At 45.5% G+C, this 16095-nt stretch overlaps 1 protein-coding gene and 1 long non-coding RNA gene across 2 annotated transcripts in view; one reads left to right on the top strand and one right to left on the bottom strand.

The window, feature by feature from the left end:
* MAF (MAF bZIP transcription factor) overlaps positions 1-16095 on the top strand; it is a 245140-nt gene that overhangs the window by 184756 nt on the left and 44289 nt on the right. The window lies entirely within an intron of this gene.
* On the bottom strand, positions 5-15892 carry LOC135975633 (uncharacterized). Its single transcript, XR_010592608.1, has 3 exons — positions 15667-15892; positions 2950-3031; positions 5-2740 (listed from the first exon to the last, which is right to left on the bottom strand). It is a non-coding gene; the product is annotated as an uncharacterized LOC135975633 (long non-coding RNA).

Below are 16095 nucleotides of genomic sequence, written 5' to 3'. Positions count from 1 at the left end.
GAGCTCTGGGCTGAAGCAGGGGATGGAGTGTGGGAGAAGGTATGGGCTCTGGGCTGGGGGTGCAGGTTCCAGGGTGGGGCTAGAAATGAGGGGTTCAGGGTTCAGGAGGGGCCTCTGGGTTGGGGCAGGTGATTGGGGTGGGGCTGGAGATGAAGGGCTCAGGGTGGGGACGAGGGAGTTGAGGTGTAGAAGGGTGTTCCAGGCTGCGACTGTTGGGTTTGGAGGGCAGCAGGGGGGATCAAGGCTGGGGCAGGGGGTTGGGACAGGGGAGGGGTTGCAGGCTCCAGGCGGCGCTTACTTTAGGCCGCTCCCAGAAACAGCAACACGTTTCCCCTCTGGCTCCTACACGGTGGTTCTTCACGTTGCTCTGTCCACAGGCACCACCCCAGCAGCTCCCATTGACCATGGTTCCCAGCCAGTGGGAGCTGTGAGGGAGGTGCTTGGGACAGGGGCAGTGTGTGGAGCCCCCTGACTTCTCCTACGCATAGGAGATGGAGGGGGGGACATGCTGGCTGCTTCCCGGGAACTGCGTGGCGTGGAGGCCGCCAGCTGACTGGAGCCGTCAGATCCCTTTTTGACCAGGTGTTCCGGTCAAAAATCGGACACCTGGTCACCCTCGAAATTGATTTCTTTAACATACATAACATTTGCCGCCACCCTTATGTTATGGCTGAACATTGTAAATTATTTAAATCAGCAATGTGAAACAGGTTTGGGCAGGACAGAGCTAGATCTAGGTCTAAAATGGACCATTTAAAGCACCCTGGAAGTATAAACATGGTCAGAGGAGAACCTGGGCAGGTTTTCAGAAGAGAAAACAAAAAAGCTAATGGAATGGTCGATCTTTTGTTACACCACAGTATGTAATAAATCCTGTGGGTTTTTAGGATAAAGTATGTTTTGAAACCATGTCCATTAAACTTCCACCATGTAAACAGTATATAAATACTGGATAAAATAGCCAAGCAACATAAAATTACTCCTTCCTCTTCCTTTTAAACTATTGGTTAAAAAAGGCTTTTTGATGTGGATGGGGGCAAGGAGAAATAGACAAGGTTTGTTTTGTAGGCCAAATAATACTTTGCAGAGACAACATTTCACCCATAATTATCTGTGGGGATTAGAAACTTTCAGAGTAAAAGTCAAATTAGCAATTTAGCACTGCTGGAAAATTCTTGAAGAAGTGCAGCTTAGGTAATTGAGAGAGACCTAATCTTTACAAGTTACAGTAGTCTTTGAAGAGTACCCACTATCTTTAACTTCATTCTGTAATTGTATGCTAGGACTCTGAAGATATCTTAAGACTCGCTATTTATCTGCCTGGTGAGGCACAACACTTTCTTATTAAAAACATATCTATCATGGTTAATGACTTGATTTTTTCCCTTTAATACAGTACAATGACAGGTGTAAAGAGAAGATGAGCATCAGATGCTTGAGCAATATGCTCACTGTTTCAAGACGCCTTGAACATCAGCATTCCTTCACGGTGCCAGAAGAAAAAAATACACTACACAGATTACACGCTTGTGTTAGATAGAAAATAGTACCATTTGCAGTTTCAGTTAAAAGCATGTTGAAGTGCATATGGAAAATACCATTAGGAGGAACTCCAGAGCGCCTGAGTAAAATGGGTCATTAGGCTTTCGTTTGTTGGAGAGTGTCTCCCATCTGACAGTGCAGAATGGTAGCATTTTTAGCAGCTTATGTTCCCAGTTACATTAAACAGACAAACAGATTGACTATTTTGCATTTCTCATTTGACAACAGCTTGTCTTCATTTGCAGCACACTGGTGGCTGAGCTGAAAGCATGGCGGATGAGTGTATGCAAGGTCCTGGTTTTGAATAACAGCAGATGCCAACGTTTAACTTCAAAATCAATCAATTCTTTTTCCTGCGTATGGATAAAAGGTCTAGTGAAGTGCCTGAAGGGGGGTTTCTGCTGTTTACAGCTGAAAAATATATAAAAACCCAAATTCATTACAAAACTTTCCGTGAGAGACGCGGACACTGGTAGTTTTGTGAAAATAGGTATGAGAAATTGGGTACAATTGAGGGAGTAGCATAACTATGGCACAAGGCCTGGTATTGTAATAGAAAGCAATACACTTTGGAGGTGCAGTTGGAAAAGAATTTGACCACTACCAAATCTTAGATCAGTCGGAGCACAGCATAGCCGAGATGGTAATGTTAGTATCCATTATTTGTATTACTATAGGACCGAAGAGCCTAGATCAGGACCTCACTGTGCCAAACACAGAAAAAAAGATGGTGCCCTGCTCCGAAGAGCTTACAATTAAGAATATTCACATAGGCCTTGGCTACACTTACCCGCTAGTTCGGCGGCTGGTAATCGAACTTCTGGGTTCGACTTATCGCGTCTAGTCTGGACGCGATAAGTCGAACTCGGAAGTGCTCGCCGTCGACTGCGGTACTCCAGCTCGGCGAGAGGAGTACCGCGGAGTCGACGGGGGAGCCTGCCTGCCGAGTGTGGACCAAGGTAAGTTCGAACTAAGGTACTTCGAACTTCAGCTACGTTATTCACGTAGCTGAAGTTGCGTACCTTAGTTCGAATTAGGGGGGTAGTGTAGACCTGGCCATAGCAACTAGTAAATAGGTGCAATTCTTAAAATCCTCCAATATGTTATAGTTCTTAGATCCATGTTCCCGTAGCGTTGTTGGTCCCAGGATATGAGCGAGACAAGATGGGTGAGGTAATATCTTCTATTGTACCAGCTTCTGTTGGTGAAAGAGATAAGCTTTTGAGCTTACAAAACACACTGTGAAAGCTTGAAAGTTTCTCTCTCTTTCACGAACAAATAATTTCTGCCTAGCTGGGGCCAAAGCCTGGATCCAACAACTTCCCCAGTATGGGGCTTTCAGGAGCTGCATAGTCCATGGGGTTCCACAGGCAGAGAGACAAGGAAGCATCATGAGGGCATACATACCTCTGGAATGGGTGCATAGCACTTAATATGGCCCTCCAATTCTTCTCAGTGTGTAAGGCAGAGGTCCAAGATTCAATCTGGCCTTAGGAAGATATATGGACACAGTCACTGGGAAATAACACTGAGGAGGAATGCAAAGTGCCACCTTTTCTCCCTTAACATCCCAGCTCCCCCAAACTACAGATAATACTTCAAATCTCTAAGCAGCTACAAATAGCCATCAGTTAAATAACAAACAGAAAATAGCCTGTCAATAAAATATTTACTTTCCCTTCCACCTATTCCCTCCAAAGCTGAGAATTCTCTTTCCTTCGTTACACTGGTCATGCATGCAGGATGGGCAGTATTCAATCCTCCAAACTGGAAATGGATGAGTTAGGCACTCAAAAGACCCTCATTAAAATGACAGGCATGTTTTTTGTCTGTTTCTAGCTCTGGAAAAATCACGAGATATCCAGCCTTAAAAATCACAATGCTCTTGTACAAAATAGGTAATCTAGAGGTTTCTAAAAGTGTGAGCGATACAGTGTTTGTCTCCCTTGAAGGCCTGCTCTGTTGCTATGATGTCTGACTTTTCAGGACACGGGATACAAGAAAAAAAAGTACCAGTTAAAAAGCATTTTGGGTGGAGCAGTGAAAAATATGTGGCATGTACAGCATATGCCATGGTGTGTGACGTAGCTTGATGGATCTCAATATTTTTGCATGCTGCAACCCCTGACTCCATGTTGCTGCAGAAAAAAGTATAGGGATCCTCTCTCCTGTTTCGCCATTACTAAAGGGAGGGCACTCGTGACCCACTGAAGCCTGTTTACTTTTTTGAACCCCACATTGAGAATCTGTGCTGCAGTGGAAGGTTTATATTGAAACCCAATTGGGATGGACTGCATAACCTCCATGCAGAGTTCTGGTTAATATGTTGAATTATATGTTCATTACAAATAATGTGATGACAAGGAGCCTTATGCTCCACTCTGCTCGACTGCTTTTTATGCCAGTGTAACAAGTCAATGGGGTTACACTGGCATAAAATTGGCATATGAGCAGTGTAATGGTATGGAGACGCAGTCCTGCTGTACCTACACACAAGATTTATTCTTGCTCTTTAGGAAGCAAAGCCGGACTTTTCCACTTTTAGCTTGACTACAGTTTGTTTACTCTAACAAGTATTTCTTGAGTCCTGTGCAATCGTCTCTTGTTGTGACTGCATTTGATCCACTGAGTTTCAGCCGGTTTGTAATTTGATGTTGGTGTCTGCAGTCTGTCGTTATTAAGCATATGTAATGATTAGAAAGAAAGAACAAGAGATTAGAGGAAACTCAGAGTTCACTGAGGCAAACAACAAAAAAGAAGAAGGGGGGAAAAACACTTTCAAGGCCACTGGAGTAGGAAAGGTCTCAGCATGTGGTCAAAAACATATAAGCAAGTAAAGACTTGACAGAAGCCGCTGCTTGTATGATTGTTTCACAGTAGAAAGAGCATAATATTGATTCCAAAAATGCTCTGTCCTTTTACCCAGAAGTACGTATTATGATATTCAAAAGCATTTTGTTTTTTGACAGAAGCATTAAGGGACAGCTATGGAAAGCATCACGGCTAAATGGCCATGTTTTCCTTCTTTTCTTTCTCTTTTTTTTTAAATTGTTACCGTTGCTAGGACATGCATTTAGAGCTCTTTGTTGTCTTAATAGAGACTGAAACATGTATAGAGGTTGGAGTTTGCTTTTTTTATTCATCAGCTGAATAAAAAAGCCATGCAGACAAAGCATTTGTGGTGCAAGAGTTGAGTGCAAATCCCTCCCTGTAAACTGAACAAAAAGCTCATTACGAGGAGGTGGGATTTCCTGGTCACAGCTTTTAACTAAAGGGCAAAGGTCTCCTGTTAAGTACGGTACAGTCTGAACAGGGCTGCGTAAAATTATAGGGGGGAAAAAAGTCAAATATTTGTTCTTAATTCTCAAGTTAGTTTATCCAGAGTGGCAACCAGGGAAGTGTTGGGAATGATTAAATGGCTGCATTGAGGCTACAAATTGCTGCTACTTGCTTTTGTAGCTGGACTTGTTGCAGTTGAGTGATGTCGCCCATCAGTGCATTGTGTGCACAGTAAAACAGTCGAGCAGTGACAGATAGACTGAAACTCGCAGCTACTCCATCACCGCCGAAGGATCCTGCTCACTGGGAATTGAGAATGAGCACAAACCAGGCACGCTGCTCGGAAACAGCTGCTTTCACTCCAGCCCAACTCCTCAGCTGGCTGGGGCAAGCAGCGACTAGTAAATATGCTATAGCTGTGATCTTGCTGGGGACCAAAGCCAAAACATAAAAATAAAACAAATAGTTTGTCAAACCACTGTAACAATAAGTTTAGATGCTCTGACTGTAAACCTTCCAGCTAGTAACACATACAATGAAGTGAGAAGACACCACCATTAAGGACACAAGATTACAGGCTTCCGTACAAAACGCAGCAGAAAATACATATGCTCTTCTTTTACAAAGCATTGGGGAATATAAAGACACTGAAATAGTTCCAGCCCATCCAGATCATGACTGTAGGAACTGAGCAAAACTCCTGCTGTCAGGACTAGTTTGTAAACTGGCTATAAAGCTTCTTTACATGCTGTATTTCTAAAAAAAAAAAGATAACATTTCTGTCCAGCCAGAGGCTGGTGCGAGAGAGCTTGCTGGAGCACTTGCTGGAGCAAAGGGAGTCAGTGCTTTGTTCAACAGATTGGTTGAAAAGCTGCACTGATGGGCTCGTTAGCTTGGAACTATGGTGGCCATAATGCAGGGCTTTGGGCTTGTGGTGGGTGGGTAATAAAAGCATGAGGAAAGGGGGGCATCCTTTGCAGTAATAAAGCAGCGCTGACCAAAGCACTCAGTCCATTCTTATTGTTTCCCTCCTGTGCTTAGGTATTGCGGATCTTAGAACACAACATTGTTCCCAGCACCGTCAGTCACTATCACAAAGAGGACAGTGGGACTGTCTTTGCTATTCGGATGCACTTACCACACAGTCACACAGGGATGCCAGGAGGGGTCTTTTTAATACAATATGTTGCAATGTCTCAGGATGAATCCATTCTGCAAATCAGTTGCAACATCAGCATCTGAGCCTATGAAATGCTGAGAAGCTAGGGCCTGATCTTTAAGGTGTTAATTCCCACTGATGCCGACAGGAATCAAGGGTGCTGAAGTGCACTCGGAATCTTCCAGGAAGAGGTCATAAAACATCTGCTGAGCACCTGCAATTGTCATTAACTTCCCTGGACGTTGTGGAGGCTCAAAACCACTCTAGATTCAGCCTGTCACACTGAAGCTATTGAGAACGAGCATTTCAGAATATTATTTAGAAGCAAATACAGGAGTCGTACAGCACCTGGTTTTTAAAGGTGCGAAATCAGCCAGTGTAATTTTCTAGTTTGTTTAAAAGAAAAAAAGGAGAGCAAAAATTATCATTGACGCTTCTTGACTGTACACAGGCATAAATCAGGAGTAACTATTGCAGTCCATTGCATATGAGAGGTGAATCAGGTCATAGATGTCTTTAAAATATTATGCAGGTTTCTCTTCTTTTATAATCATAGAATATCAGGGTTGGAAGGGATCTCAGGAGGTCATCTAGTCCAACCCCCTGCTCAAAGCAGGACCAATCCCCAATTTTTGCCACAATCCCTAAATGGCCCCTTTAAGGATTGAACTCACAACGCTGGGTTTAGCAGGCCAATGCTCAAACCACTGAGCTTTCCGTACCCCTGCAAACATCTGATCAAAACAGAATGTCTGATGTCACAGAAACAGGCTGATGTTTGTTTATTTATGTGTTAAGGTCCATTCGACTGAAAAAGCCAACTTGCAAGTCCCTCAAAGACCGACCTGATTTTGCCATATTAGCAGATGGGCAAATCCCTACCACAACCCTACAAAATGAACTAAGGAGGGAAAAAAAGTCCTCATCTTCTTATTTGTTTTCTGCTACGTTTCTGCCTATTTCCTTCTGCGATTTCATTTTCGTCACCTCTGTTCACGAGGGGTTGTTTGCTTGGTTGGCTGGATTGCCGTTGTGGTTGTTTTGTTGTTCAGGAACAAAGTAAGTGGAATTTAGCCACCCAGAAAAAGATCTTCAGCACCAGGGGGTCTGGGAATATGTCAGTCTTTGGCTAGGAAGCATATAAAAATGATATGTAGTGACTGCACCTTGCTAACTGTAGAACAGGGAACTGTTGTGTATGGTTCACTGTGAACTCGAGATGCTCAAGCCTTTCCCTGCTGGTGGAGCCTTTCCACACTGCTGGAGATTTTCACTGTGGCAATAAAGACTCCAGCAGTGGGGGCTAAAATATAGCAGTGTAGATTTCTGCGCTGCCTTTAGAGCTGGGTGGGTGGAGAGAGGCAGTTGTTGGCCGGGTGCGCAGCTATGAAAGCAGCGCTTTCCATCCCATGTTTCAGAGTAACAGCCGTGTTAGTCTGTATCCGCAAAAAGAAGAACAGGAGTACTTGTGGCACCTTAGAGACTAACAAATTTATTAGAGCATAAGCTTTCGTGGACTACAGCCCACTGCATCCGAAGAAGTGGGCTGTAGTCCACGAAAGCTTATGCTCTAATAAATTTGTTAGTCTCTAAGGTGCCACAAGTACTCCTGTTCTTCTTTTTCCATCCCATGCCACCCTTACTTCTGCACTGCTGCTGGCGGCAGCTCTGCCTTCAGAACTGGGCTCCCAGCCAGCAGTCACCGCTCTCCAGCTGCCCGTCTCTGAAGGCAGTGCCACCATCAGCAGCAGCACAGAAGTAAGGGTAGCAGTACCGCACCCCCCCATACACACACACAATAACCTTGACTCCTCTCCCACCTCCCCCACCCCACAACTCCTTTTGAGTCAGGACCCCTACAATTACCACACCCTGAAATTTCAGATTTAAATAGCTGAAATCATGAAATTTACGATTTTTTTAATTCTATGACTGTGAAATTGACCAAAATGGACCGTGAATTTGGTAGGGCCTTAGCTATATGCCTCCATGAGTGTAGACATACCTAAGACAAAATGTTGGCTCTTGCACATTGCATAGTTAACACAAAGTCTGATGCTTCCAATCAGGAGATCTGCACATTCTAAACAAAAATTGGAAGGGCAGCAGTGTGAATGTCATTTGGCATCCTTTCTGAAACATGGATTAGCATTCAGGGTCCAATCCTCCACAAAAACTCATTAGTGGACAATTAACTATTGTACCTACACTTGATTCTGTGCAAAACATAAGCAACTGGATTAAGGCTCTTTTGAAACATTTGACATAAAATTAAATTAAAATAATACCAGGCTGACTCCGTTTATGCCAAATTGAGCTTGAACTCCAGCCCTGGTCATTTGTTTTGCCATTGACTGCCTGTTTACTGGGGACATGAATCTATCAATATCTGCACTAGAGCTGAAACGCTTCCTCTTGACTTTCTAAGAGCATCTCTGCGAAAAGACTGCAGATCCACTTTGACTTCAGCAGGATAGATTCAGGCAAAATCTCTAAAGAGCTTCTCACGCACAATTACCCACTATCAGGCTCTTGATAATGACTTAAGGCTGAATCCTTCATCCTAAATATAACCCAGGAAGGTCCAGAATGCAACAGAATCACAGGGATGAAGCAGGTCATAGGCACCGACTTCATGGGGGCTCCAGGGCTGGAACACCCATGGAAAAAATTAGTGGGTGTTTAGCACCCACCCGCAGCCAGCTCCCCTCCTCCCCCTAGCGCCTCCCGCCCACTGGCAGCCTGTCCGATCAACTCCTCCCCCTCCCTCCGAGTGCCTCCCACCTGCCCTGATCAGCTGTTCCACGGTGTGCAGGAGGCACTGGGGAGAGAGGAAGGATCAGGGACGGGGTGCGCTCAGGGGGCAGAACTGCGTGGAAAGAGGCAGCTAGAGGTAGGGCGGGGCTGGGGCCTTGGGGGAAGGGCTGGATTGGGTGTGGGGCGTGGTGCTGAGCGGGACTTGAGCACCCCCAGGGAATGGAAGACGCCAGTGCCTGCGAAGCAGGTTGTAGAGAGTCGAGTCACTAGGAATACCAATTTTTTATTTTTAGGATGAATTTCAGTGCTCCTACTTTTGTCCACCTTCAAATCTGGCATTAGTTAGAGGTGAAGATCAGTTTGGAGTAAAGTTAGGCATGCTCAACCAATTCTGACTGCTCTAATCTCTTTTGAACAACGATGCCCCCGTGTGAAAATATATACTAGCAGAGACGCCAAGATTGAGCGACCCCCAGATTAGGAATGGGCCCAAACAAAATTTCTTCATCTGTAAACAGCCCCAGCTAGGGTGTCTGAACTCTGGATCTAAATTTTGTAGCTTGAGCAAACTAGAGCTGTGAAAAACATTTGAGACAAATCCCAAGAACAGTTTCACCTGAGTACGGGGGTTGTTATGAACCAGAAATTCAGGCCACCTTCACAGACTGTTTCACTGTGTTTTACAAAAAAAATATATTTTTTTATAAACCTAGGCCACTTTATGGCTTCAGGTAGAAAATAGGCAGAAACCTAAAAGTCAAAGGGAAACTCAGGAAGTGAGAGAACCCATGTGAACTGAAACCAAAAACAGCTCACACAAACCTGGTGTGAAACAAAACTGTCTTTGCTTAACTGTACACCAAACTCATTGTCATTATTTGTGTTGCAGCAGTGTCTAGAGACCCTTACCTGGAGGACCCACTGTGCTAGGTGCTGTACAAACACAGAATAAAAGGCAGACCCTGCCCTGAAGAGCTTACAATCTACATAGCCAAGACAGACAGAAAGAATGAGACACAAGAAGTATTATCATCCCCATATTACAGTCAAGGAAGTGGTGCAGACGGCAATTATGTGACTTACCCAAGGTCACACAGGAAGTCTGTGGCAGAACTGGGAATGAATGTAGGTCTCCTGAGTTTCAGTGCTGAAACCTGCTTTGAATCTTGGTTCAGATCTAAAGGTTGTGGGTCTTGGTACAGTCTGTCCCATAGAAACAAATGTTTGGTACCCTAAGTCCGCAAAACAAACAACTGCAATGCTGTAGAAAAAATTAATACTAGAGCTGGTTGAAAAAAATTTGCTGGAAAATTTTTTCCCCAACAAAAAATGCCTTGTCAACAAACTGGAAAAGTTCATGTAAAAATTTTCAATTTTCACTGAAAATGTTCATGCTTTCTTCCAGGAGAATAGGAGTGGGAACCAGTTGGGGAGATAGATCTGATAAGTAGCCAGGGGCGTGAGGAGAATTGAGATTGGCTGTGCAAAGAGATAGGGGAGGGACACACATAGAGATTGGATGAGGAGATGGAGGATGGGACTGGGAGTCAGTGGAGATAGGGAATATGGGCAGGATGTGGAGGGACTGGAGGTAGAATGGAAAAGGAAATGACAACCCTCAGGAGTACACTATCTCTGATCTCTCACTAGCAAAGGTCTTGAAGCACCTGAGGGACATGGTGAGCTTCCTTGTGATGAGAGGCAACCCAGTGTTGTAGATGAGCAAAATGTGCAAGATTGGCTGAAGGAACCATGAGTCTTAGGAGTCTTAGGAAGAACTGTGAGATCTGGAAGAACTGTGTCATCTTATTAGGAAGTCCCTTAGCTTTATCCAGTGCTGGATGGGGCATCTGTGTTGATGTTATCATTGGTGCTGAACTAGTTTTGGCAGCATCAAGTAAAGCTTTCATGGACTCCTGAATGTAGAGCTATATTAATATTGAAGGGGGCCCAGCATAAAGTCCTTCCAGGCAGCTAGAGCATTCATCAAGGAAAGTTGGCTAGGCCCTCAGGAGCAAATCAGAGGAGCTTGCGTGGTCCATACCACGGGTATCCTGTGTTCCTCAAGGGTGTTCCAGATGGATACTGATGAGGCAGTGCTGTTGTGCAGTCAGGCAGCAGAAGCATAGTCCAAAGCTTGGTTGGAAGATCCCTAGTTATGAGAGGGGAAATTGACAGTGTCTGAAGTATGCACACCGGTGAGCTGTCCAAGACACTTGGCATTGGAACGTCAAGCTGAGGAGTGCATGCCAGAGGCTCTCAGACAGGTAAGGCATCTCCAGAAGTTACATGGATCACTGGAGGGGAAGGTGAACGATGCCTCCTTTTCTTCTTGTGCCTGGACCCTTTTGTAAATCTTCATGCTTCCTCTTCCCTGAAACAGGGCCAGCAGGAGATCTGGAAGTGTGATTCCCACTGATGCTGTTGACCGGCAGTGATTCTAGGGGCAACAAGGGAGTCTTTGGTGCTGACAAAGACTGCAGTGCTGGAGCAGTCTGTAGTGCTGGGCAGTGCCAGGTGGGAGGCTCAGTCCCAATAAGTGTTTGCCTTGAGGAGGTTGATCTCAGGTCCTACACTGAAGACAGTGCCAAAAATGGGGTGGCAAGATGTGTTTCAGGTTTCTTTACAGAAGACCTCACCAAAGAAACAGACTTCAAACCCCTTTCAAAGGAGTCTAGGATGGTCCAGTTGAAGGTTCAAAGAAGCTAAGTGCACCTGCAGTCTTAGCAGTCTGCTCTTCATTGTCCAAGGAGTGAAGGTGTGGCAAATTGTGCACTTGGACACTAGGTGAACATCTCGTAGGCACATGTGCATCTTTCTCTAGATAGATGGCTGAGCAGGATGCCCTCCTTTTGAACCTCCTATGGGGGTTAGAGCCTGACATAGCCTTGGGAATAACCCAAAGCAAGTGACTCCAACAACTACAGTTTACTATAGTAGTTTCCCTATGCACCTGGTTACTTTTTTTAATGCAAGTCTCCTTATGGCTTTTGATGGACAGGCCTGGTGGGGGTTCATCTGCATCCCACTTCCCGCTCAGCAGGGCATATCTTCCTTGTGCTCTTCACAGATCAACTAACTTGGCATGGGCCCTTTGCTTCACCCTGTCTGGATCCTCAGGGCAGCTTGGAAGGAAAATTCTAACCGCAGGGTAACCCAAGTTACTTGCCAGATAGTTGGAGACTCCCAAGGAATAACACAAATATTATCACTCAACATTCAACAGAGTAACTGTATTGAACAAGAGGTAAAAATGACATAGTATAAAACACTACTCTCAGGGTCACCAGTGTCCTCGCCATGCTGATAATAACCATGAATTTCCCCAGTCATATATCTTGATATAGCAGGAGTAAAATTTAGTGTCCTGGTGGTAGGTGTACTTTGTAGGGGCCCTTTACAATGCTATGTTCGGTAGCAGCAAGAAGCAACTTGGCTGACTTGGTTCAGTGCAGCCCCAAAGACTCACATGTGGGATAAGATGGTAAGTCCCTCCACAGGTTTAATAAACAGTAGGTAATGAAACTCTCAGACCCTTGCCCCCTGGCTTGAGGACACAGTTCAGGGAATCGGGGATATGCCAAACAATTTCCCCGACTCTCTTATGAAAAGATGGTGCATTCACAGCTCCACAAACAATCCACAGGTTTAGAGTTGAATCTGGACTTGGCCACTGCAGAGGGGCTGACAGTCACAGCTGACATGCATCCTCCTCATGCAGGAATCAGGCTGCTTCTGTTCCCAAGAGTTCACCTCACCATAAAGGGATCAGGTGCAGATTACAACAACTGTTCTAAAAACCCAACTCCTATTCTCCTGCCCTAGAGCTCAGATACAATCACGGCAGGCAGCCCTGAGCTAGTAGCAAGAGCAGGACTTGTCCGTGGCAACTGGTTTATCTAGGGAGCTGAAGGACTAGCTCAGCCTGACTGGGTAGGGAGTTTTCCCAACACAATCCTATAAACTGGGAGTCACTTTGAACGGGGAAAGGACCAAGCTTCGGGATATTGCTTCCAGGTACCCAGAAGCCAGTTGTCAGGGGGCACCCTGCATGGACGCCTGGGACACATGAGCTCAGCAGACAGCAGGGCCGGCTCCAGCTTTTTTGCCGCCCCAAGCGGAGAAAAAACAAACAAACCCCGATCGAGTTGCTGCCGAGGAGGAAGACAGGGAGTGAAGGACCTGCCGCCGAATTGCCACCGAAGACTGAGGCGGGCTGGTTGAGCTGCCGCCGAAGTGCCGCCGACGACGACCCGGACATGCCGCCCCAACAACGGACGGAGTGCCGCCCCTTTCTATTGGCCGCCCCAGGCACCTGCTTCCTTCGCTGGTGCCTGGAGCTGGCCCTGGCAGACAGCAAGTCCTGCCCTTTCAGCGGCTGGCTCCGGAGTACAGACCCTCTCTTAAAATTTGGTTTTCTCCTCTCACCTCACAGTGCTCCCAGGGGAAGGAAGGTGGGAGAGCATATCACTGAAGACCTTCCTTATTGGCCAGGCTAGGTCTATTTTCCTGGGCTTTTTCTTGTCAGCCATTTGAACTCTAATCCCCCCTTCGCCCCCCAGACACTGCTCCTCCTCTGAGCAGGCACACTGGTGCCCATCCAGGCACCCTGCTATAACTCCCCAAGCCAACGGATCCCCATCGCACAAAATGGTGTCTCTCCCTTTTGGTTATCTAGCCAACTCTGAATCTGCCATGGGCCTCCCTGGCGCCAAGAGACAGGATGCCTCTCCCTGAGTTACTAGCCTACAGAGAACCAGGATAAACACCACGGGGGTTACCTACACCTTGAGTGACTAGCTACGAACTAACTAACTAACTAACTAACTAACTAAGAAATGATAAGAACCTAGGCTAAGTAGTTTGCAGACACAAGAGATCTCTGTGGCAGTGGTGAAGGAACTAAGCTGCTTCCAGGGGAATCAGCTTAGGGTTACTTATGGTGACCTTACACTGTGCCCAAGCTGCGTAAATTCTCGCCCAGTCCTTGTGGCACAAATCCGGCTGACCAAGTAGTGTAGAGGGGCCAGGGCAGGAGACAGAAACTTTCCCGCTGGCTTTAATAACATGATCACATACACTTGTTCTCAGATGATTCAGTAACGAATCATTTCGTCCACGAGCAAAGTGCAGCCCTTTCTGTTCATAGAGAGCCAGGGCTTACAGCAGTTTAGGACTGGAAGTGAAAAACTAATACAGGACCTAATTGAAACTATAACTGCACAGGCTCCTTAGCACTACATTATCCATCGTCACAGACGTTTCAGTTTACACAGAAGGAAATAAAGAGTTACCTTGAACTTCAGTGCCCTGAAAGAACAGGGGGGAAGAAATGATTATTCTGGTTTCATTTTAACTCTTTCTTAAAGTTTTTGCCAGCGAGCTAAAATTGGATGGCTGTTAAAGTGATTTTCCGTGCTGCTGGTGTATTAAAGGTTAATTTAGCTATCATGATAAATGCCTGCTTTGAACACCCTGTCTTGAAAGAGGAAACCTAAAACCTTTTCTGAACGTGGATGAAATTACCATATTTTTCTTTGTATGGAGAATACTTTGGCCGGGGGGGAACTAATGTGGATTGTACTATTCAGCGTGGAACATCATATTATTGAGGGATAGGACATTAGATTTGAACATGAAGATGTAGACAAGGGAGTTTAGAACAGAACTGCAGTACTGCTCCCTTGTAGGTCTTTGTCCAGTCTCCAGCACTTGGCTGCAGTAATTAATGGAGCTGTCAGAAAAGACACCATTATCTTATGGAATGAACAGCGTGTTCATGTGCGCACACCTGCACACACACACACTCGCTCTCTCTCTCCAGTCTCTTGAAGGTGTGCTTGGTGGCCTTTGGCCCCTGTTCTGGCAATCAGGGATTAGCAAGGGGTAAGGACACCAATGCCCCATTTCCCCCCAGCTGTAACTCCTAAATCAGGAGTGTAATAAGGAGAGCCCCCTGACCGAGAGGGCCTAGCTGAGGAAAATGTGACATGGTCAGAGCATGTTTCTGCCATACTCTGTTCCATTCAGAGTCCCCCTACATTGGGGACATCCTCCAGAGGCTGATTAAGTCATCTTTACAGCCCCTTTGTGCCACCAGAGTGGTGCAAAAGGGCCATTCCAGAGCTAAGAGTCTGGCCCTTTGTGTGACCTGCATTTTTCAGGGGCCTTTAAACATTTGGCTCTAATGTTTATTACAGAGAATGTCAGCAAAATAGTTTCACAAAAAGTTCCCAGATCTGCTAGCTTAGCAGAGGAATCAAGAAAAGGAATCACAGGAAATGGGGCATGTGCAAATCCAGTAAGGAAAGACAGTTGTTCGGTATAACGGCTAGACCTCCATTGTGCCCTTCCAATGAGAGAGAGAGAATATAGGTAAAGTGTGGAGAGTGTAAGCAGGTAGGATATATCCTCGGCCAAAGGGAGAACAGGGCTCCTACATTTCCTTGTGCAATATGCACGCCAGCTGCAGTCTGCAAGCTCATAGCCTTCCCTTGTCCCCTATGTGGTTATGCAGTAGCGCTGGTGACACCAACACTCTCCTCCTCCACACATTCAGAGAGTGCAAGAACTGTCTTAGTGGTTGCTTTGTGCATAAGTGTCTCCTTCCCAAACACATTGCCACAGAGCCTTGCTTTAACGTTGCTGCTAGTCAGCTGAGCACAGCACAGTAAATGCCATATTCCCCCTTTCCCTATATATCGCCGCACTAGAACTATATATAGATCTGGAATAAATTAAAAATCGCCAAACCAAAAATTTGTGGTGGGGGAGGAGGGAATGTTAACTCTTCAGCTGAGAACTCGAATGCCAAGTTTTAGCCTCAAGCAAATTTTACAGCCCCTGAAAACCTGTGGCTTTAATGGAAAGATTGACACAGTGTTAGCAACAACTCCAAGTGCTGATAAAGTTAAGTTTTAAATGCCCACCTTATAGTGCTTGTTATAGTCAAGGTCTTGTATCATACAGTGCGTTGTCTCTCTTTACAAGATGCTCTTCTCCCTTTTCTTTGACAAATTGCTGATTTAGCTAATAGCACGGTAATACCATGCACCATGCTTACTGCAGCACTGGTTCTCTTGTCTAGCTCAGTGTAAATCCAGCATGACTCTGGCTAACACAGGCATTTTGCAATTGCCTACCACAAAGTGATAAGAGGCTGCTCTACCATATGACTTGTGCACTTCCCCAAACAAGGCCTGCACATTTAGGGAGGTCAGCCTTGTCATTTCTCTAATTTTCTAACCACAAAAAATATATTTAGAAAGAAACAGGGAAGCTTCCTTTGCCCTCAGCGATATTGCATAATGATCTAGGAGGATGATTAGTTCAAGGGGTTTTTTTTTAGAGTAGAATGC

The sequence above is a fragment of the Chrysemys picta genome, chromosome 14 (assembly GCF_011386835.1).
Source record: "Chrysemys picta bellii isolate R12L10 chromosome 14, ASM1138683v2, whole genome shotgun sequence".
Lineage (NCBI taxonomy): Eukaryota > Metazoa > Chordata > Testudines > Emydidae > Chrysemys > Chrysemys picta.
Note: the sequence above shows the minus strand (reverse complement) of the source record. Positions and strands in the feature narration are given on the sequence as shown.